The sequence below is a fragment of the Canis aureus genome, chromosome 15 (genome assembly GCF_053574225.1).
Source record: "Canis aureus isolate CA01 chromosome 15, VMU_Caureus_v.1.0, whole genome shotgun sequence".
NCBI classification, from domain to species: domain Eukaryota; kingdom Metazoa; phylum Chordata; class Mammalia; order Carnivora; family Canidae; genus Canis; species Canis aureus.
The window spans coordinates 14,008,410-14,032,711 of NC_135625.1; positions in this window are offsets into that span (position 1 = coordinate 14,008,410).

Below are 24,302 nucleotides of genomic sequence, written 5' to 3' on the forward strand. Positions count from 1 at the left end.
CAGGGTTCCTTAGCTTTTGTCTTGCTTTCTTTCCCACCTATCCTTTTCCTGGTAAATATCAAATCTCTTTCAATTAAAAAAACTACAAATCTTCGAGATAAAGGTGTTAAAGCTATCCTATATCTATTCTTTCCTGAGAATTTATCTAAAATAATGAGCTAATTAATCTTTTACATCCCTGCTTACTACATTTATACAATCTCATGATCTACTTCATTAATAAAAAACATCCTTGGTATCTATCACTTCCTTTTGCCTTCAGGAGGAGTTATTAACCAATTCACCTGCTTCACACACACGCACGTGCATGCACATGCATCATATTTTAAGATTTATTCTGTCCTTATGTGGGCTGCATTCTGCTATCCTTAGGTCTTCTAAATCTTTTTAAATTCTGGCTAGACTGCATTATCATTTTTCTTTTCACTACTGGGCGCATGTGAATTTGTTAGAAATATGCTGTTAAAAAACTTCTCATGCCCTTAATTTTCTAAAAAATAAAGGATTTTTTTTTTCTAATGAAAAGATGGATTTGTATCTGTTTCTTTTGTCACACAATTTTGAAAAGTTCTGTAAAATGATTAACTGGAACTTAGACCAAATTGTGGAGTAAAAGTGAAATAATCTCCTACTCCTGTAGCCTTCAGGGATAATTCACTTATAATCCAAATCCAATCTAAATGTACATATTTAGGAGTTCTAGGGGTATGATATATATTATCAAGATAGTTTTTATTTGTGGTGCATGTGTATTAGATTAGGTGTTTCATGTGCTGGATTTTGCTAGAAAAATTGTTTAGTCTTCTCTCACTTTGTGTGTTGTTATTCCCCAAAGAGCCAAGATCCACTATTCAACTGAAAAATCACTTTTGTCCAGTCTGTTTAATAGTGAGGATGAGGATAATTTCACTCCAGAGGATACTTACTACTTGACTAATAAGGCTTCACATCGCAACCTGAGCTTCGGAAAAGCATCTTTCCAAACCTGAGCCCAACTGGACCACTGATAGGATCACTGATGATTTAATAGCAGAAGAATAAGACTGAGAACACCCCTCGACCACAGTGCGTACACTAAATGCAAATGAATGTTTTATGGGGATGAAGCTCACAAAGAAAGATTATCCCAGGGCAGGGGTCACCCCTTTCTGTGGTGCACACAGAGGAAATTTAAGCATATTGCTGCGTGGATTCCAAAGCCAAAACAATTCCACTTCTTCTTTATATTATCATACTTAAAATTTAGGATCAGTTACCAGATTAAGAGTGAAAGTAGGGGCTTTTAGGTGGCTCGGTGGTTGAGCAGCTGCCTTTGGCTCAGGTCGTGATCCCGGGGTCATGGGATCGAGTCTCCTGTTGGACTCCCCACAGGGAGCCTGCTTCTCCCTCTGCCTGTGTCTCTGCCTGTCTCTCTCATGAATAAATAAATAAACTTTTTTTACAAAGTGAAAGTAGAGAAAATACAGAAATGCAAATATTTCTATTCTGAATAAGGACTCATGATCTAATACTCAGAAAAGGAAAGTTTTAGCTAATGTTTTCAGAGATGAACGGCAGCCCACTCAGTGCCTTTACCCAGCTGGATTTTTGTGCTCTGCAATTACGGCCACATGATTTTTAAGTATTTACCTTTTCTCTCATTTTTTATTTTTTATCTGTCTTTCCCCACAGGAATGTTTGCCCAGGAAGACAGGAATTTGGCCGCTCTTGTGCACTGCCCTGTGCATGGTAACTAAACTGGCACCTGGGCTTTGTAGGCACCCAGAACATGTTTGTGGAGTGATTAAGTCAGCCGGGGGGTCAGCCTGGATACCCTTCAGAACAGAAGGTGTTGCGAATAGGGGAGCTCAGAAGGAATGTTTACGAAAATCCAGATCTTCTCCCTCACGGACCTTTGTGTCTTACGTGATTGCTGTTAAGTGACCAAATCTTGCGAAATATCTGCAATGAACTATGTCTAGAGTAAGATGTTTTCCAAAGGCAAAGGCACGTTATTAGAAAAATGTATGCTGCTGCCTCACTTTTTGTGCATTTGAAGAAGAGTTGATCGTAGTGTATAATACTTTCATTTCTGGCTAATGTTCATATATACATTCATTGTGCATGTTGATTTAGAGAGAATTTCATGCTTGGAAAAAATATCTGTGAATTTAGAAGAAGCCACGATAAATCCGAGTTTTTATGCTATAGGGCCTCCCTTTATGCCAAACAAATGATAAGGCAAAGGTTAATGTAGTATATTTAGGAAGAGAGAATAATGCTAAAATTTGCTGCTGTTCTTCTAAAACAGAATTTCAGGAAGGATTCGCAGAAATTTATTGAGTGCCAATTAATGATATGAGGCAATTTTAAAAGTGTTCCCTTAGCAATGCTTTATCTTATTTAGTTAGAACATTTTAACCTTATTTTATATGCTGAGGAAAAAGGCAATAGAGATGTGCTATAAGTTAGGTGTTTAGCATTTTAAATTTTAAGCTAATTAACCTAAAGGTGTCTAGTAGTTTTGTACTGTCTTTGAACATGTAGTTAACAACATTTATGTCAAAATCCAATTTTATTAACTTTAGCCTAGAAAAGTCACATAGTTTCCAGACAGTATTGCTGTGGGAAGAAATGCCTTTATATAATCTTTTCGTAGACTCACCAAAATCGGTTTGGCAAAATCAACAGAACTTTATTTTCCAGCTGGCACTGGCTCTGCAGAATGTTTACCAAAAGCATTTTTTGTTTTTTAAATGAGATTCTTTTGGCCTTGCTGCTTGAGTGCCAGAGGGTGTAGCTGTGTGGCTAGGGTCAAACAGCATCTCACACTGTCCAAAGAGCCAGTCAGGACAATTTAGTCATGCAGGATTTTTGGCCTACATTCGTTGTTAATGTCCATCTGAAATCATGGAGTAATTGCATATTTTAAAATGTACTTTTCTATAAGGCACTTGTTTTACAGTGTAATTCAGAGTTCTGCCTTTATCCTTCTCCAGAAACACAAATATTCAGAAATCATTTGGCCTAAACCTACATTCAGGTTGAATTTGAAATAATCCAGGGCAGATGGTGATCTGTGTTATTTGGGTGGAGTCTCCATCTTTGTTGTTCCTGAATCTTTATTGGCAGGTTGACTCAAAATTTCATCACAATGAAGTTACTTATGGAAACACATTTTAAACGTAGTATATCTCATATCTTCCAGTATCTGATTTTAAAGTTTATTACCTTGCCCTATGTGTTTGGGCAAATGACTTCAATTTTCTAGATCTCTGTTCCCCTTTTTATAAAAGGGTGGTAGTTGATTTTGAAAGCTCAGACAACAGAGATGGAGGGCCTGAGCATCAGATCCACACGTACTCATGCATATTTTCCCTCACATAAATGCAAAGCAATTTTAAGCTGACACTAAAAAGTCATGAGACATAAGGTCAAAATCCCAATTCCCAGGCTCATTTGGAAAATTGGAAGAGCTACAAACTCCATGCCCACGTCCCCCCACAGCAGTAATTGTGCAGGGCTTGTCACTGGCTGCTCTTGAGTTGACTGGCTTTTCATGATTTCCTCTGGTACCTCCCTCTGACGCTGAAGCTAACTATGTTTCATTAGTCATAGCGTTTACAAAATGTTTACGAAAATGTTTGTTTTTTAAAAAAATACCTAGTATTTTTCTAAATAAGGGTCTCTAATAAACGTAGATTTATAAAAGTTAAATCGAGGAGGATGAGCATTTTAGGGAATTATAAAATCTATTATTTAGTCAAGTTTAATATAATATGCAAAATATATTTAAGTTAAAAGACTGTAATTTAAGTGTTAATTTTTTTTTAAGATTTTATTTATTTATTCATGAGAGACACACAGAAAGAGGGAGGCAGAGACACAGGCAGCATCAGGGAGCCTGACGTGGGACTCGATCCCGGGTCTCCAGGATTATACCCTGGGCTGGAGGCGGTGCTAAACCACTGAGCGACCTGGGCTGCCCTAAGTGTCCATTTTTATACAAACTACAGTTATATCAATGAACTACGTAAGGAAAGCATCCATCATGAAAGACTTAAGGAACTGAAAAGAAAAGACTACAATTTTAAGAGGACTTTTTAATGCAAATAAGCACCACTACTCTGAAAAGTAGTTGTATCATTAATTAAAAGAAAAAAAAAAGTTCTTTTCATGTGTCTGCTGGCCATCTGTGTGTCTTCTTTGGAAAAATGTCTGTGTCCGCCTTCTGCCTATGAACTGGATTTCTCATTTTTGGGAGTGTTGAGTTTTATAAGTTCTTTATATATTTTGGGTACTAATCCTTTATTGGATATGTCATTTGCAAATCTCCCATTCTTTCAGTAGGTTGCCTTTGAGTTTTATTGATTATTTCCTTCACTGTGCAGAAGCGTTTTTTTTTTTATATAGTCACAATAGTTTATGTTTGCTTTTGTCTCCTTTGCCTCAGGAGACATATCTAGAAGGAAGTTGCTACAGTTGATGTCACAAACGTTACCACCTGTGTACTCCTCTAGGATTTTGAGGTTTCGGGTCTCACATTTAGGTCTTCAGTCCATTTGGATTTATTTTTGTGTATAGTGTAAGAAAGTGGTCCAGTTTCATTCTTTTGCGTATTGCTGTCCAGTTTTCCCCACACCATTTGATGAAGCGACTGTCTTTTTCCCATCAGATATTCTTTCCAGCTTTGTTAAAGATTAATTGACCATGTAGTCGTGGGTTCACTTCTGGGTTCTCTGTTCTGTTCCATTGATCTCTGAGTCTGTCTCTGTGCCAGCATCATACGGTCTTCATCACTGCAGCTTTGTGACAGAGCATGAAGTCCAGAATTGTGATATCTACAGCTTTGCCTTGTTTTTTCAATGTTGCTTAGGCTATTCAGGGTCTTGTGGTTCCATACAAACTTTAGTATTGTCTATTCTGGCTCTGTGAAAAATGCTGTTGGTATTTTGACAGGGATTTCATTAAATGTGATTGCTTTGAGTAGTGTAGACATTTTACAAATGGGTTGAATGGAAGGGTTGAATCACTATATTGCACACCTGGAACTAACATTACACTGTATGTTAACTAACTGGACTTTAAATAAAAACTTAAAGTTGTATATCAATATTCTTTTTAAGTGGTGAGTTTAGAGATGTTAAATGAAGAAAAAAATTACAGAAAAATAAACATTTGCAAACACAAGGCTAACTGAAATAACTATTGCCCAGAAAGTTGAAAACAAAAAGCGTGGATAAACACACCAGTTCATATTAAGTTGAAAAAAATAACTGGTTTGTGCTATTTTTACTTGCTGCTGTCATCTATTTGTGATGCATTATCTATGGAATTATGATGTAGCAAGGAAATTGTGGGTGTGAGGTTTATGACTAGGACACACTCATGAAATGATTTTGTATATGTGCATGCACAGAAGTACATGGCTGTGTATATGTGTTTTGGATCACTCTGGAAAGATTTAACGTAAAAATAACTGACTAAAGGTAATTCTTAGCACATGATCAGTTAACTTTGGACTTAATATAATTCTTACATCGTATTTGGAAATATTTAGCCATGATACAGTGGTTATTCTCCGTTAGTTCATTGCTAACCACAATTTGCTTTAAGTCTGAATTGAACGAGGGCTCTTGCTGTCTATAGTGATGAAGCCACACATCTGCATATGTTCCCATGGTTTCAACCGTCAGGTACTGAACTATGGAAGGGAGATGATTTGTCATTTGATTCTGAGAAGATTCTTTGAATGTAAAATGCAATGAGTTTATTTCATCTAAAATAAAAATTCATCTTCACTCACAAGCAAAGGATGCAATCATTGAGAACCTCTCTCTGATGTTTGTTATTCACTACTTAAACACCTTATAAAATACTATGTAGAAGAAAAATAGCTAGCTACAGTCATCCACGATTCACTTACCTGAGTTCCTGTGAAATTATGCCTCTGGGAAACCCCCTTGTTAAAAATTAACTTGGACCACACTTTGTGTCAGAAATCATCTGGAATTTCACAGGGTTGCTGGAATGAAATTCCTAATATTGTGGAATTAAGGAATAAAATGTTAAAAAAATTAAAATACCAAACAGCTTCAGATTAAAACTACTAATAATGACTTCACAGTGTTCAGTCACATAATGTGGCTAGGTGAGTCAAGAGCTAAAGTTAGATAGACTCAGTTGTGCATAGCCCAGTTCCAAAGATTAAATGCAACAATGCTGAAATATCTGACTTTTACAGATAACCTCATAGTGGCTATTCTAAACATAAAAACTGTGATGTGAGGATTCAGTGTAGAGAAGTACCTTACCCTGTCAGTATGTTTTCCAATCAGAAAGTGAATAACAGTAAAGACTGCGGGGTTGAGAGAGGAAAAACTGAGCTCTATGCATAGTGAAAGCCCACCTGATGCAGAGGAAGGGTTTTAGTTTGGCTTTAAAGATCAGAGGAAGTAATACTTGTGGAAGAAAATTCTGCCTTTCATGTGTTGAGATTTTGAGTTCAAATTTAAAATACCATTTCAAATAGCATTTGCTTTTATGGCAATACAATAGTAGATACAAAGTTTGCATATTTTGTGACAGTTGACTTTTTTTTTTTTAAAAACAACCTGTTTCACCCATTTGTAGTATAAGCCCCTCTCTATTTGCCTGGAGATAGAAACTTAAATGAATTGATGTCTCCCTGGCCAATGCTTGGAAGAATTTGGAGAAAAATCTGATCCTAAACACAATAATGTTTGTCCTTTATGTAAAGGTATTTAGAAATAAGCAGTTTTATTGCTACTGGGAACTAAGTTAATTTTATTTTGCTATATGTGGAGAAAATATCCTTAATCCTTTATGCTCCATCAAAGTGATGAAGTATAATATTGTGTGCTATACTAAGACCATACTGGGAGAGAAATGTACCCAAGAGATAAGGGCTTTTCCAGAAAATATCTTAAAAATAAACTTTCTACCAAATTATCAATTAGTCCAGAATACCTTTACTAACTTAGGGAGAGACAGAAGAAGCCACATGAAAATAAAGATGATGAAGTCATTTCTTACAGTTATTTTGAGTCTGACATAATGTTTCCTACATAGAAAAACAATTTAATATTTCTGTAGACTTTTTGTAATGTATGGAGAATAGTTGACTATGACATTCATTAAATTTAAAAATTTAGGGTTTCCTTGAATGATTTTCCGTATAACCTGATTTCAACAGATAATTGGCAATCTTATGCATCCTTTTATAAAACTACATCCTTAAATATAATTAATTAGTAAGCTTTGAAAAACTCCCACATCTCAAGCATGTTTTATAAAAAGGCAAAGTTACTGATTTTGAATGTTAATTTATATTGAACTACTGTACTCTCTGTGCAGAGGAAACTGGTTTGCTTTAAAAACTGAAGAAACACAAAACACTGTCACACAGAAAACACTTTTCCCGTAACCTTTCTGTTGAATGATACATTGTTCCATTTAAAGTCATGATTCCCTATTTCATTCTTACATAAAATGTCCATTGCTTCTGTATCTAGAAGGATCTGTTGAGAGGCAAATGCTATCCAAATACAGTTCTGCAAAAAATAGAAATGTACAATGTCATGATTCATGGCGGTGAACTGATGATGCATGGTTCCCCATATAGAGACATCATTCCTATAAAATTTGTAAGAATACAGTTCAGAGACTATTTAACCTTTAGAACAAATCATTTTTATGGTCCTAGTAGAACTCAAAATATTTTACTATTTATATTTCTCTTTGGCACTGCATGCCAACGCCAATGTGATCCTGTCAGGGGGAAAGAAGAGACATGTTGACTCTCACCCCTGTAGGAAGAACTTAAGGAAAGCACGTGTCTTCACCAAATACAGCAACAGAAGGACTCGGGGTATGTCACTGATGCCAGGATGTTTATGAAATGATCTCTCAGACTCTGCCCTTTCTTTTTTCTTCAAGATTGCTTAAAGTTTGTTGTTTTCTTCTCTGCCAGTGATGTACCTTCAAGTAATTCCGATGCACATTCTACAACATTGAAGGGGGCTATACCAGGATCCAATTTACTGCTTCCTGTGTGTTTATTTTTCATATTGTCTATTTGTTAGTGTTTATTCCTCAGTTTGTCTGGCAGAGCTCATCAGAAAAGAAAAAAAAAGAAAAGCAAAAACCATAAAACCACTTTCTAATTTTTAAGGATCTTTTGCTGTCATGGACTTAAGCTCATTTATGTTAAAAATATACCTTCTCAAGGAAATTGGTTTTCCAGTTTGCTTGGTTTGTTTGCCTTGCAATCATATTCCTTATTCTTTTCTTTTTTACAGCTTGCCAAAGACAAAATTTTCAGTGGGTGTAGTGCAGGGAAAATGGGGAAACAAAAAGAAATACAATATAACAGAATAAAGTGCTTTAAATTCCAGTGGGAAAATAAAAATGATTTGTGTTAAAGGTTAAATAGTCCCTAAACCATAATGTTACAAGTTTTATAGAAATGATGTCTCTATATTCTCCTGCAATGTATCATCAATCCACAGCCAAATACCACTGACATTGTATATTTTTTATCTCTGCAGAACGATATTTGGATACCACTTACCTCTGAGGCAGTTCTTTTGGAAATTATAAATATATTTCTTTCCGGGGATCAAAAGAATGCACATCAAAATGAAAGATGAAGTGTGGAATCTGAATTCACAGCTGCTTTATGCAATCTGGAAGGAGTGCAGGATTTCTCATTTTAGTTCACTTCTCAAAGCTTTGTAGATAGAAGCCTAAAATGATGTATTTGAATTTTTTTTAGACTCTTCTCTTCTCTGACTGTGTAAATGATTGCAATCAATCAGATTTTCTTTGTTCAAGAAGAACCATGAAATTACAATATGAAATTTTTTTCACATGTAATTTTAGTTGTATAGTGGGCAATGACTGACAGCTTACTCGTGTCCCACTGTGGCCAGAATATGCTGTTATTTTTGGATAAATACTTTTATGTGAGAAAAGTTAACTGTAAGTAGATTTTAAGTTTCCTTTGAAAGGAGTTTTGAAGGATACTAAACTATATTTTGAGTATTGTGTCTAATGAACTAACATAAGCATTTAATGAAACTGTTAAGATACATTAAATCATTCCCAGTAACAAAAAGAGAAATCTGAAGCAAAATAACAGTTGTCTATTTCATGTTAGTTTGTAAAGTATAAGCATTTTCAGGAAAGCATCCTTGCCTGTTCCAAAAGTGCCACATTAGTTACAAAATGACTTTTAAATATTGACAAAATAGGGTGGCCCTGGTGGTGCAGTGGTTTAGTGCTGCCTGCAGCCCGGGGTGTGATCCTGGAGACCCAGGATCGAGTCCCACATCGGGCTCCCTGTATGGAGCCTGCTTCTCCCTCTACCTGTGTCTGCCTCTCTGTCTCTGTGTCTCTCATGAATAAATAAAAAAAGGAAATATTGACAAAATAACTTTATTGCTAATAAATACCAATGGCAGCGTGGATTATAAGCAAACTCAGATGCATTTTCTTACATTTAGAAGGAAAAATTGACTGTACTCATGAGAACTTTTGGAAATACACTGTTTCTATAAAACCAGCCTAAGTGTATTCTGGATTTATTCAAAGATTCAAAACTTACTTGAATCCTAAACTGTAAATGTATACTATCTAACATGATTTCCCCCTTTGATTTGGCTATTACACTAAAAAACTTTCTCTTCTTAAAATAAATGTAGTATAAATGTTATTATGATAAAAAATCATACGGATCTTGGACAATCTACCCCCCTACCCCCCGATAAAAGCCCTTCTCTCTCTGGATCATGATGACATCAAAGATGATATAAAACCAAAGAGATGTATTGTTTAAGGATGCTGCAAAACAAAACATTTTTGGAGTTTTTTGTTCCATTTACTAGCCCAAGGTTACTTGTACATGAAGATATCTATTTCACATGGTTAGAAAGAGTGCTGATATTTTCTGTAGTCATTAAATCAAAATAACTTGGGTTGATACCATGGGCTCGATATGAATTATGTGCTGGCTAATGAGTGGGGAGCGCTGTGCCTGCGCTGTCTGGCTCCTGGCCCTTTCCAGGTATTGGTTTGTGTGGGGAATAGCACATAAGCCTGAATTCTAGATAATTAAGATTGTGGTAACTCCTACGTAGGAAACAATAAGGTGAAGAGGTGGAGGATAATTGAGACTAATATTAAGGTGCTTTGTTTTTTTTCCGAAGAGGTAACATTTAATATGAGACTTGAATTGTGAGAAGAAACCAGTTATGTCAGGGGAATAGAGATGGGTAAGGGGGTGCACAGCATGTACTTTCCCTAGAAAGGGGCAAATGCTTGTCTCCAGCTCTGTGAAAAGAGGCCTGGTTGCAATGTTACCGATGTAGGGAGAGAGGCTCAGGGAGGAGAGAGCTCAGGCCAGATGGAAAAGAATATCTAAATTTGGATATGGGATTGGGATTTTCCCGCTGAACATTGGGAAACTATTTAAGGGTTTAAATCAAGTGATGTGTCTGTGGCTTAATGGTATTATATTCTGACTATTTAATGGAAATCATGTAATTTATAATTTGCATGTGTAGACTATAAATATAACTTACAGAAAAAAATGAGCAAATTTGGAAGCATACATTGTAGTAAGTTGGAAAATACAAGCTTGACGTAAAAACTCAATTGGTTTTTTGTTTGCTTGTCTTAACAGATTAAATTCCAGGCACCTGTAGACAGGGACTATCATTTGGATCGATGATCCTGCGGTTCAAAGCCATCAGTCTGGACACATGCATTTAGAAATCCCCAGTCCGTAAATGGTGTCAAATGATCTTTGTGTGAGGATCACCTCTTTCCTAAGGAGGAAACTGTTGGAGAGAAGGGTCCTCACATGCTCTGGGAAATGTTGAAATGTTGCAGTCATACACAAGAGAAGAAAAAGTTGGTTTGGCATGTTCCCTGTATCCTGAGGGATAGAAATACCCATATCTGCATATTTCATCAGACAGTCTTATTTTTTTGTTGTTGTCGAGTTGTATGAATACTCTATATATGTTGGTATTAGCCTTTTATTGAATATGTCATTTACAAAAATCTTCTCCCATTGAGTCGGATGCCTTTTCATGTTGTTGATAATTTTTCTATACTGTGTGAAGCTATTTAGTTTAATGTAGTCATAATTGTTTATTTTTGCTTTCGTTGTCCTTTCCTGGGAAGACAGATCCAAAAAAGTCTTACTAAGACCTATATATATATATCTAAGAGTTCACAGCTTATTTTTAAAAGCATTCTGTGGTTTCAGATCTTACGTTTAAATTTTTAATGCATTTTGAGTTTACTTTTCTGTATGCAGAAAAGTGGTGCAGTTGCATTCTTTTTTGCGTATAGCTGTTCAGTTTGTCCATATCATTATTGAAGAGAATATCTTTCCCATTGCATATTCATTCCCTCATTGGTGTATATTAATTGACCTCACAAGCAGGAGCTTATTTCTGGTATGTATTCCATTAATGTAGGTGTTTGTATTGTGTCGGTACCACACTGTTTTGATTACTATATCTCTATAGTGTAGCTTGAGAAGTGGGAGTGCGTACCTATAGCTTTGTGTTTCATCATCCAGATTGATTTGTCTATTTAGAGTCTGTGATTGTACACAAATTCTAGAGTTATTTATTCTAGTTATGTAAAAACTGCTATTGTTTTTTTGATATGGATTATATTGAAGGTGTAGATTGCTTCAAGTAGTATGGACATATTAATAACATGGATTCTCCCAATCTGTGTGCATGGAATATCTTTCCATTTGTTTGTGCTGTCTTAAGTTTCTTTAATCAGTGTCTTAATAACATTTTTCTTTTTTTTTAATTTTTTTTTAATTTTTATTTATTTATGATAGTCAGAGAGAGAGAGAGAGGCAGAGACACAGGCAGAGGGAGAAGCAGGCTCCATGCACCGGGAGCCCGACGTGGGATTCGATCCCGGGTCTCCAGGATCACGCCCTGGGCCAAAGGCAGGCGCTAAACCGCTGCACCACCCAGGTTTCCCTAACATTTTTCAATTATAAGTTTTGCATCTCCTTGGTTAAATGTATTCTTAGGTATTTTATTCTTACTCATGTAATTATAAATGGGATTACTTTCTTTCTTTTTTTACAAACCCTTGTGTCGAAGGCTGACTTTCAATAGATCACATGGGATTACTTTCTTAATCTCTCTCTCCTAGCTCATTATTAGTATATAGAAATATCAAAAATTTTTATATATAAATTTTCTATTCTGCACCCTTAATTCATTTATCAAATTGTTTTTTTGATAGCATCTTTACAGTTTTCTGTATATAATGTCACGTATGTGCAAATAAGGATAGTTTTATTTCTTCCTTACCAATTTGAATGCCTTTTATTACTGTTTCTTGTCGAATTACTGTCGCTAGATCTTCCAGTACTATGTTGATGAAAAGTGTTAAGAATGGGCATTCTTGGGGTGCCTGGATGGCACAGCTGCTTAAATCTCCAGCTCTTGGTCTCAGGTCATGAGATTGAGCCCCACATTGGTCTCTAGACTCAGTGCAGAGTCCACTTAAAACTCTATTTCCCTCTCTCTGTGCTCCACCTCCCCACATGTTTTTTTTCTGTTTCTCAATAAATACGTAAATCTTAAAAAGGGGGAGGGCATTATTATCTTGTTCTAGGTCTTAGAGGAGAAAAGATTTCAGGTTTACACCATCCACTATGACGTCACCTGTGTGTTTATCACATATGGCCTCTATTATGCGAGTTATACTTTCTCTGTACCTACTTACTTGAGGATTTTTATCATGACTGGATGTTGAATTTGGTCAAATGAATTCTAAGCACCTATTGAGAAATATCATATGATTTTTAATCTTCATGTTGTTAATTTGGTTTATCACATTGATGATTTGCAGGTATTGAACCATCCTGACATCCCTGGAAGATATTGCACTTGATTATGGGGAATATATAACATACTGTTGGATTCCATTTTCTAGTATTGTGAATTTTGTTGTGAATTTTGCTTTATGTTCACCAGGGATATAGGCCTGTGAGATATGTGTATATTTTAGAGTATGTTCATCTGATTTTGGTATTAGGGTGATGCTGGCTTCATAGAATGAATTTAAGTGTTCCTTACTCAAAATTTCTTTGCATTACTTTAAGAAAGATAGATATTCTTTAAATGTTTGCAAGAATTCACCTGTGTCACTATATGCACATGGACTTTTGTTTACTGGGAGTTTTTTCATTACCTAATTAATTTCACTACTAGCAATTAGTCTATTCATATACTCTATTTCTTCCAGATTCAGCAATGGAAGATTGCAGTTTCTGGGAATTTGTCCTTTTCTTTTGGTTGTCCAATGTACTGTCCTAACATTTTTTCATAGTAGATTCTCTTAAAAAAAAAAAAAAAGATTTATTCATGAAAGACACACAGAGAGAGGCAGAGACATAGGCAGAGGGAGAAGCAGGCTCCCTGCGGGGAGCCCAATGTGGACCTTGATCCCAGGATCCCAGGATCATGACCTGGGATCAAGGTCCACAAAGCTCAACCACTGAGCTACCCAGATGCCCCTCATAATAGTCTCTTGTAAGCCTTGGCATTTCTGTGGAGTTGTAATTTCTCCTTTTGCACTTTTGATTTCATTTATTTGAGCCATGTCATTTTTTTTTTTTTTGATGAGTGTGGCTAAAGATTTATCAGTTTTGTTTATTTTTTTAAAGTACCAGCTCATGGGTTCATTGATCTTGTCTATTGTTTTTTAATCTTTATTTTGTTTATTTGCCCTCTGATCTTTATTTCCTTCCTTCTCTTAACTTTGGGCTTTGTTTGTTATTCTTTTTCTAGTTCTTTAGGTATAAGGTTAAATTCTTTACTTGAAATTTTTCTGTTTGTTTCTTGAGGTAGGCCTATATCTTTGTAAACTTCTTTTTTTTTTTTTCTTTGTAAACTTCTGAAACAGCTTTTCCTGTATCGCAAAGATTTTGTAACATTGTGTTTCTACATTCTTTCACTTCCATATGTTTTTACTTATATCTTTGATTCTTCACTGACCCATTTATTATTGAGTAGCATGCTGTTTAGCCTCATTTTTTTTCTTTTTTTCTTTTTTTTTTTTTCTTAAAATTGATTTTTGGCTTTATACTGTTGTGGTTGGAAAACATGCTTGACATGATTTCAAACTTCTCAAATTTATCGAGGCTTGTTCTGTTCCCTAATATGATCTATTTTGGAAAATGTTCCATGTGCACTTGAAAAGAATGGATACCCTCTGTTTTCGGGTAGAATGGTTTACATAGATCTGTAAGTCCACCAAGTCTACTATGTCATTTAAAGTCAATGTTGGCTTTCTAACTAATTATCTGATTGGATGGTCTATCCATCAGTGTAAGTGGGGTTTTAAAGCTCCCTGATGTTAGTACGTTACTATAAATTTCTCCCTTTATATTGATTAATTTTTGCCTTATTTTTAAGGTACTGTTATTTAGGGTACATAGTCACAATTATAGTGGCTTTTGTTAGATTGATTCCTTTATTAATATGTAAGGCCCTCCTTTGTCTCTTGTGAAATTGCTTATTTTAAAATCTATTTGTGTCAGAAAGCGAAAATAAATAAAAGGCTTCCAACTTAGGAAGAAGTAAATCTCTCATTATATGTGGATGATACTATATGCAGAAAATCCAAAAGATTCCACAAAAAAGTGCTAGATCAAAACAATATGATACTGGCATAGAAATACATAGGCCAATGGAACAGAATAGAAAATTCAGAAATGAATCTACAACTATATGACCAATTAATATTTGACAGTACAGTAAAGAATACCCAATGGGAAAAAGATACTCTTCAGTAAATGGTCCTGGGAAAACTGGACCATTCTCTTACACCATATGCAAAAATAAATTAAAAATATATTTAAAACCTAAGTGGGAGACCTGAAACTATAAAAATCCTAGAAGAAAACGTGAATAGGTTCTTTAACATTGGCCATAGCAATTTCTTTCTAGATATGTTCCCTGAGGCCAGGGAAACAAGCAAAAATAAACTACTGGGACTATATCAAGTGAAAAGTGTCTGCGTAGTGAAGGAAATAATCAATAAAACTAAAAGGCAACCTACTATATGAAAGAAGGTATTTGCAAATGATGTATCTGAAAAAGGGTTAGTATCCAAAACTGATAAAGAATGAATACAACTCAACATCCTTAAAGCTATCCAGTTACAAAATGAACAGAAGACATGAACAGATATTTCTCCGAAGAAGACCTACAGATGGGCAACAGAAACCTGAAAAGATGTTCAACATCATTCATCACTGGGGAGATGCAAATGAAAACAACAACAAAATAACACCTCACATCAAATGTTGGTGAGGATGTAGAGAAAAAGGAACCTTCTTGTACTGTTGGTGAGAATGCAAACTGGTACGGCCACTCTGGAAAACAAAATGGATTTTCCTCAAAAAGTTAAAAATAGAACTGCCCTCCAGTAATTGCACTACCAGGTTTTACACAAAGAATACAAAATTACTAATTCAAAGGTATACATGTACCCCTGTGTTTATTGCAGCATTATTCACCATAGCCAAGCTATGGAAGTAGCCCAGGGTCCATCTATTGATGAATAAAGAAGTGATATGTGTATATGTCTGTGTGTGTGTGCGCGCATGCATGCACATACAACGGAATATTATTCAGCAATTTAAAAAAAACATATTGCCATTTTCTTAATTGTTTCCTTTTTTTTAAGTTCTATTCATTTTTTGGTCTTATTCTGTTCCCTTATGTTCTGATGACTTAGTATAATGCTTGGATTCTTTCCTTTTATTTTTGTGTATGTACTACAAGGTTTTGGTTACCATAAACTCTATTTATGTACCAGTCTATTTTAGGTCGAAGGCTGCTTAAATTTGAACATATTTTGAAAGTGCTGCATATTCACTCCCAAGTCTCCATGTTTTATGTATTTGGCGTCATGTTTTTGTATCTTTTTATTTTATTTATCCCATAATTATTGTAGGTATACTTGACTTTACTATTTCTTTCTCCTTTTAACTTTCTTTTTAGCTTTAAGATTATTGATTTATTAACCTTATTATATGTTTGGTTTTACCAGTGAATTTTTTCTTCCGTAATTTCCTGATTTATAGTTAAGGATTTCTTTTTTGGCTTAGAGAAGTCCTTTCAGCATATTTTGTAAGTCTGGTTTCATGGTGATGAACTCCTTTTTTTTTTTTTTTTTTTAAAGATTTTATGTATTTACTCATGAGAGACACACAGAGAGAGGCAGAGACACAGGCAGAGGGAGAAGCAGACTCCCTCCGGGGAGCCTGATGCGGCGCTTGATCCCAGAACCCTGGGATCATGACTATAGTCATAAGCAGATGCTCAACCACTGAGCCACCCAGGGATCCCCATGGTGATGAACTCCTTTAACATTTGTCTACCAAGGAAACTTTTATTTCTCTTTCAATTTTGAAAGATAAACTTGCTGGCTGGAGTATTCTTGGTTATTGTTGTTCTGTTTTGTTTTTTCTTTCAGCCCTCTGAATATACCATGCCACTTTCTGGCCAGCAGTTTCTCCTTAAAAAAAAAAAAAAAAAAAGCGGTTACTCTTATATTCCTTTTTGTGTCACTAGTTGCTTTTCTTGCTTTTCTCTTGTTGCTTTTGTGTCTTGTTGTGGATCTCTTTGGGTTCATATTGTTTGGGACTCTGCTTTCTCCACCTGAATATCTGTTTTCTTTCTCAGGCTAGGGAAGTTTTCAAGTATTAATTCTTCCAATGTATTTTCTTTCCTATTCTCTACTCCTTCTTGGACCTCTATAATATGAATAGTTGCTCATTTGATGTTGTCCCATATGTGCCTGACCCTATTGTCATTTTCAAGATTCTCTTTTCTTTTTGTTGTTCAGTGTGCATGATTTCTACTACCCTGTCTTCCAGATCACTGACCTATTCTACCTCCAGTAATCTGCCTGTTGATTTCCTCTAATCTATGTGTGTGTTTTCTTTTCCTTTTTTATCTTTTTTTTAATTTTCTTTTTCATTTCTCCCCCCCCCACTTCCCCCTTGGTAACAAACTCTTTTTCTTTCTTTCTATTTTTTTAAAGATTTATTTATTTATTTATTTATTCACAGAGACACATGGGGAGAGGCAGAGACACAGGCAGAGGGAGAAGCAGGCTCCCTGCAGGGAGTCTGGCGGGGCCTGATCCCTGGATATGGCATCAGGATCAGACCCTGAGCTGAAGGAAGACGCTCCACTGCTAAGCAACCCAGGCACATCTGATTCTTTTTATTTTCTATCTCTTTGTTGAAAATTTCACTAAGTTCATCCACACTCTTACCCAGTTTTGTGAGTATATTTATGACCATTAATTTAAACTCTTTTTCAGGTAGATAGCTTATCTTTCACTTAGTTCTTTTTCTGAAGTTTTATCTTTTCCTTTTGGGCAGGATATAATCTTTTGGTCATTTTGTCTGACTGTTTTTTCTCAATATATTAGGTAATTCAGGTACTTTTCCTAGTTTTGAAAATAGTGGTCCTATGTTAAAGGCACCTTGTGGGGCTCGCTAGCACAATCACCCATTTTCATCAGCACCAGGTACTCCAGAGATGTCCCATATGTGGGCTTCATGTTCTTTCCTATTGTTTCTGGGCCATGACTGCCTCAAGCACACTGTGGTTTGGGCTTTCTCCAGGTTAGCCAGTTAAGAGGCTCAAGTTTAGTTGCTGTGGGTGTGCTAATATGTGGGGTTAGCCCCTGGTGTGACTGGTTGTAATGTTTGGCTATGACTAATGTTGCCGTCTTGCTGATTGGAAGAGCTGGTCTTTCCAACTTCTAGATACATAATTTCTCTGTAGAGGTGCTACTCCTGACCAAGGCTGCCCACTGAGTGTCATAGGGTGGGAGCCACTTTGGAAGGGTGATAGGTATGCAGATTGAGTGGAAAGATCTGCATGAAAAAATAGTGGGGTGCAATGAAGAATGCTTGCAAGGCAGACAGAGAGTGTCAGAAAGAGATCACCAGCATTAGGTGAGGTAGAGTGAAGGAAGGCAAGAGAAATAGCTCCCATCAATGTTTTTGTTCCTGGAAAAGTACCTATAGATGCTATAGGGCATGTTTTTTCACCACATGCCCTAAAATTAATCAATAAATCATATATGATCCAGTGGTTTTCAAACTGCTGCCTCTGTGTTGGGTTTAAGAGCAAGTTCGATTGTGTGCAGTCCCTCGAAGGGTGGAGTCCCAGTTTCTTATAGACCTCTGGGTATCCTATAGATATGCTCCACTGATTTTCAAAGACATGTGTTTTGGGGGTGCATCTTCCTATGCATGGCCCTAGGATGGGGCTATGTGATGTGGGATTGGAGCCTCTCACTCCTCAGGAGGGTTTCTGCACCTCTGATATCTCTCCCACTTGTGGGTTGCAGCACTGAGGTCTCTGCCCCTTACTCTCCTCAGTATGGCTTTTAAAAAATGTCTTTAGCTTTGGAAGATCTATTCTGCGCTCCTTCAGGTTGCACAACTTTCACAAAGTTGCTGTATATGTAGTTTTAGCCCTGGTGTGTACATGGGGTGAGGTGAGTTCAGGATCTTTCTACTCCACCATCTTTCCCTCATCTAATCTAATACATGCTTCACTTCATTTCCTATGATTGTACCCCTTCCTTTACTCTTCCTCAGCCATACCAGTCTTTTACTTGTTGTTCTCAGCCATGCTAAATGCACTCTGATGTTAAAGCCTTTTTACTGGCTTTTTGGACTATGAAATTCTCTTTCCTATAGATATGCACAGAGATCTCTTTTTTATCCCTTCAAGTCATTGCTCAATACTACTTTCTCAGTGAAGCTTTCCAAAGCCATAATACAAAACTACAAACCCTCAGTCCCTGTCCTTCAAAACTGTCTTTTCATTTTCTTCCTCCATACCATTTAAATTTAGTATTTAATTAAGATGTGCAGGGTATGGAGCCCCTGGGTGGGTTGGTCCCTTAAGTGTCTGCCTTCAGCTCAGTACATGATCCCAAGGTCAAGGATTAAGCCCTGCTTTGGGCTCTCTGCTCAGTGGGGAGTCTGCTTCTTCCTCTGCCTGTCCCTGATGCTGGCTCTCTTGCTATCTCCTACTTGCATGTTCTGTCTGTCATATACATAAATAAAATCTTTAAAAAAAAAAAAAGTGGGATCCCTGGGTGGCGCAGCGGTTTGGCGCCTGCCTTTGGCCCAGGGCGCGATCCTGGAGACCCGGGATCGAATCCCACATCGGGCTCCCGGTGCATGGAGCCTGCTTCTCCCTCTGCCTATGTCTCTGCCTCTCTCTCTCTCACTGTGTGACTATCATAAATAAATAAATAAATAAAAAAAAAAAAAAAAAAAGTTTGCAGGGTTCATTTTATTTATTTACCAGCTAGAATGTAAACTGTAAGAGGGCAGGAATGTTTGACTGCTTTATTTTTTTCATCACTTCTTCGTGCTAAAGATATAGTGAGCACTCAAATATTTTTTAAATTAACCAGTATATAGTCGTTTATATTTATATTATTTTACAAAACTTATGGAATATTTATAAATGCTATATATTAAGACCATAGACAAAATTTTAGCTGTCAAAATATGAATAATAAGTACCATATTCTCTGATTATTATATTAAAAAGATTTTTTTAAGTAAGAAAAATTAATGAAATTACCACATGGCAGGTAATTTAAGAATATCCAAAAAGCTGTTTGTAAGGACACAATTAAAAAGTGAAATAATGACAACAAAAAATCACTTCAGGATGCAAGTAATGCTAAGCATTAAAGTCAATAAGTTAGAAGAATGCACAGTCTAATAAATATAAAAATAGAAATGAAATCATGTTATTAAGAAATAGACAGTAAATAAAAGAATTGGCTTTTTGGAAAATATAATTAAAGATAAGTAATGACCTTTCTTAAGAAATAAAAACAAAGAGGAGAATATAGAAAATTTAGGAATTGTATATGGAATAAAACAAACAGAAAATTGTAAATGTCTAAAGAATATTTTAATCGGATTTGGAAGCCTCTATGCAATTGATGAATTTTAGAAACATTAAATGGCTGTCACTCTTAAAGAAACATAAAATCTCAATAGGCCAATAATTATAAAATAATTGTAAAAGTTATCAAAATCTAAGTACCTGATAAAGATAATTCCCAGAAAATTTTATAGTTTAATGACCTAATCTAAAAAGAACAAATTAGTCTAATACTATTTAAATTTTTCTAGAGAAAAGATAAAGTTTCTAAAACAGTTTTACAAAACTAGTATGTTAGACTAATTTATAATTGGAATTAGGAATTTAAAAAAAATATTGGATAAGTTTTCTATAAGCTTTGGTCATGTTAAATAAGAATAAATGTGATTAAAAAAAAAAAAAAAAAAAAGAATAAATGTGATTAAAGTTTCCCATATTCAACATGCATAAAATATTTTTCAAGGCAAAATACCACCAACTACATCAAAATAAAAATGACTAAAGAAATATGTAACATACGCAATAGAACACTAATATAACAAGAGCATTCAAGGACAAAATATCTAATACAATACCACTTATTGATAAAGTCAGGTAATTATATTGAAATTATATAGGCAAATGTGTATCCAAAGATGTCTACAAGGAGATTCACAGCAGGAATTTATAAAAGTTAATCACTGTAAATATACCAAATGTACATCAATAACTGAATAAGTACTAGTGGTATACCCTTAGAGCATAATATAGAAGAAAGGAAATTTATAGCTATTTCTAATAGCATGTAATAAATGTTTCAAATACAAGAAAATATGATTCCATCTGTATAAAGGTAAAATTTGGCAATAAAAGTTTATTGTGTTAAAAGTCAGGATAGGGTTAACCAGGTGATGGAGTATTAACCAAAATGATACTACCTTGAGTTGATATCTAAGGTAGTTCTGGATTGCTGGCTATTTTTTATTGTTTTATTTATTTGATTGAATAAATATATCCACTTCTAAATTTATATGAAGCTGAGGTTCACTTTTCCAAACATATATGTGTTTTATATCAATAAAACATTCTAAACATATTCACAAGGTAAATAAATAAATATCTCCAAGGATATATAAGAACTTGACAGGGATCCCTGGGTGGCGCAGCGGTTTGGCGCCTGCCTTTGGCCCAGGGCGCGATCCTGGAGACCCAGGATCGAATCCCACGTCAGGCTCCCGGTGCATGGAGCCTGCTTCTCCCTCTGCCTATGTCTCTGCCTCTCTCTCTCCCTGTGTGACTATCATAAATAAATAAAAAAAATTAAAAAAAAAAAAGAACTTGATCAAAGGGAGTTTGCCACATGATTTAAATGGAAAAAAGAAATGCAGGGATATTTTGGTTGTGTAAATTTCTTTTTAAAATTATAAGCCTGCACAGATATTCACATTGTTGTTTAAAAGTTTGAAACAATGAATTTTTTTTAAATCCCTTATTTGACTTATTTCCTCAGTTACTATTATGCTTGGAATGTTTTTCCAGACATTTCTCTTTGAACTTAATTGTCCTGGAATGCCTGAGTGGCTCAGCTGGTTAAGCATCTGATTCATGATCTCAGCTCAGGCCTTGCTTTCAGGGTTATGAGTTCAAGCCACGCATGGGGCTACACGCTAGGTATGTAGCACACTTAAAAATAAATAAACCAATAAAAATAAAATATAAATAAAAATAAACTTAATGTGTCCTATATTCATAGAGAAATAGATCATTTTTGTGTATTTGGTGGTATTCATATGTATTTACAGTATACAATTTGGTTGAACAATATGTGTATATAATATGTTGTGGATATCTATATAAGAACTAAAGTTCTAACTCATTTTTTCTAAGTGTTGTGAGAAATATCATATATCATGGATACACCTTTTGCTGACTTCTTAAATTGTTGCTATTACTAGCAATTGCTTGTTATTGCAGATAATCCTCCTCATTTACCATCTTTTCCTATAATACTTTATCAGCTGCTTTCTTTCATTTCTTAAGAACTTTAGATATCTGTCTACACTCAAATCCCACAACTCCTATCATAATTCCCAGACATTTCAATAATCATATAGTCTACTTCATATCTTGGCTTTCTGGATGTTATCCTTTTCTCAAATGACCTTTCCCTCTTCTGTATCCCAGCCAATCCCATGGACGTACCTACAACTAGGTGATTATTACCACTGCTACCCTTCCCTAATCCCAAATTTAAACACTAAAGAATAATCTACCATCTTGTTTTTATCCCACCTCTCTAGTATTACTCCTTCTGGTATTGCATTCCGAACAATGTCTAGATCATATTTGAGCATTTAATCCATTTAAGGTGTGTTTTTGATTTCCCATCTCATGCCCTTGACTTTCTCCCTTGCCTGCTTAAATTCCTAAAGGGTATGAGCTGTCTAGAAAGATCATCAGGGTTGGAGATCTAGCTCCATCATCTACAAATTCCAATACATGAGCGAAATAACCCAACCTGTCTCTATGGCAATTTCCTCATCTGTACAAATGGGGAACATATATCATCTACCTCGTAGGGCTATTAAGACATTTAAATGAGTGTGAATAATCATAAAGAGCATAGAATGGTACCTGGCATATTGTAAAGATATGTTACTAATAAAAATCTATTATAATAGTTACTGAATACCCTCAAATTTGACTCCTTTTATCATATGCATTTTGCAAAATACTAACTCTTGGTAAATCTAACTCTTTGCCTTCTCAGTGACCACCTGAAGGTGGCTAAGGAAGGAGAAAAAAATGTTGCTGAGTAATCTCACTTTTGATTCAGGATTACTGAAATCACTGGCCTTTTCGCTTTGTAGACAATCATACGTTTCTTTTCCATCCACTCTGCCAATCTCTTACATGTCAGCCTCCTGCATTATCCTCTTTCTTCAAAACCCCTAATACCTCATTTCCTTTTCTTTTTTTTTTTTTTTTCTCATTTCCTTTTCTAACTCTCAGTTGCTGACTTTTTTTATTCCTTTTCTCTGAGAAAACAGAAGACACTATATGAGAAATTCTGCAAGCTCCCAATTTCAGGTACATGGATTTGTGCCCGAATAATGTTCTCTCTTCTTACAGAGGTTAAACTATCCTTATTCTTAGCTAAGGCCAGTTCTCTTTTTATGTATTTTTTCCTACCTTCATATATTACTATTTTATCCTCTATCTTGGACCATTCTATTCAGCATACAGATGTACTTTTATTACTTCCATTTAAACTGCCACACCAAACAAAATCACTATCCTCCTCAGAAACCAAGCCCTTTAGCTCCCTGAAAATACTCTACTCTCCATTTACTCTTAAATTCACTCAAACCGATTTTCATCCCTTGACACTTTCAAAGATCCTCAAAATTATCTATATTAATACTTAGAATAGTTAATTCCCAGAAGTGATCTAATTCGGGACTACTAACAACATTAGATATTTTGGATCATTATGCTACTGACAACATTTGACACTGTTGCTCATTATATCTTTGAAAGGCTCATTTCATTGGCCCAACACCAAATCTTGATTCACCTGCCCACTTGCTGCTACTGCTAAGGTCTTTCTTTCCCTTTTTTTTCCTCCCTCTCACAGAGTCAGCATCTACAGTGCCTAAGCCTGTTGCTGTTTCCCTTCTATATCTATACAAAATCCATAGTAGACCTTACCTTGTCTTACAGCTCTGTATTGTAATATAGCACTAATCCCAAATTAATAAATCCAGATTAGTCTATTCCTCTGAAATGAGATGTATACTTCTAATCCCCTACTTTGTTTTTTTCTTACATATATATTAGATATATCAAAAGTTAACAAATCCAAAATTGACCTCTCAACATATCTCCATGAAACAGCTCCAACAGCAGTATTTCTGATCTCAGGAAAAGTCAAGTAAAACTTCTCTGTTGCTCTGAGCAAAAAATCTTAACATTATCCTTAACTATTATTTTCCTTCCACTCTTCATCTCATCCATTAGGACATTATATTTTTCTTTCAACAAACAAAAGTATCCATAAATAAACCACCTCCACACTTTATCCTGGTCACAGTTTGCACCATCTTTCCTGGATTATTTCCAATGCCTCCTAACTGGTCTTGCCACACTGGCACTTGCCCCCCACTTCCCTCCATTTTCAACATGGCAGAAAGAGTGATTCTATTAGAACATAGCACACGTCATTTCACTCCCCTGCTAAAATACCTGCATTAAGCATTTATTTTACTCAGATTAAATATCACCTTCCTTACAATAGCTTACACAATTCTATAGGAGCTGATC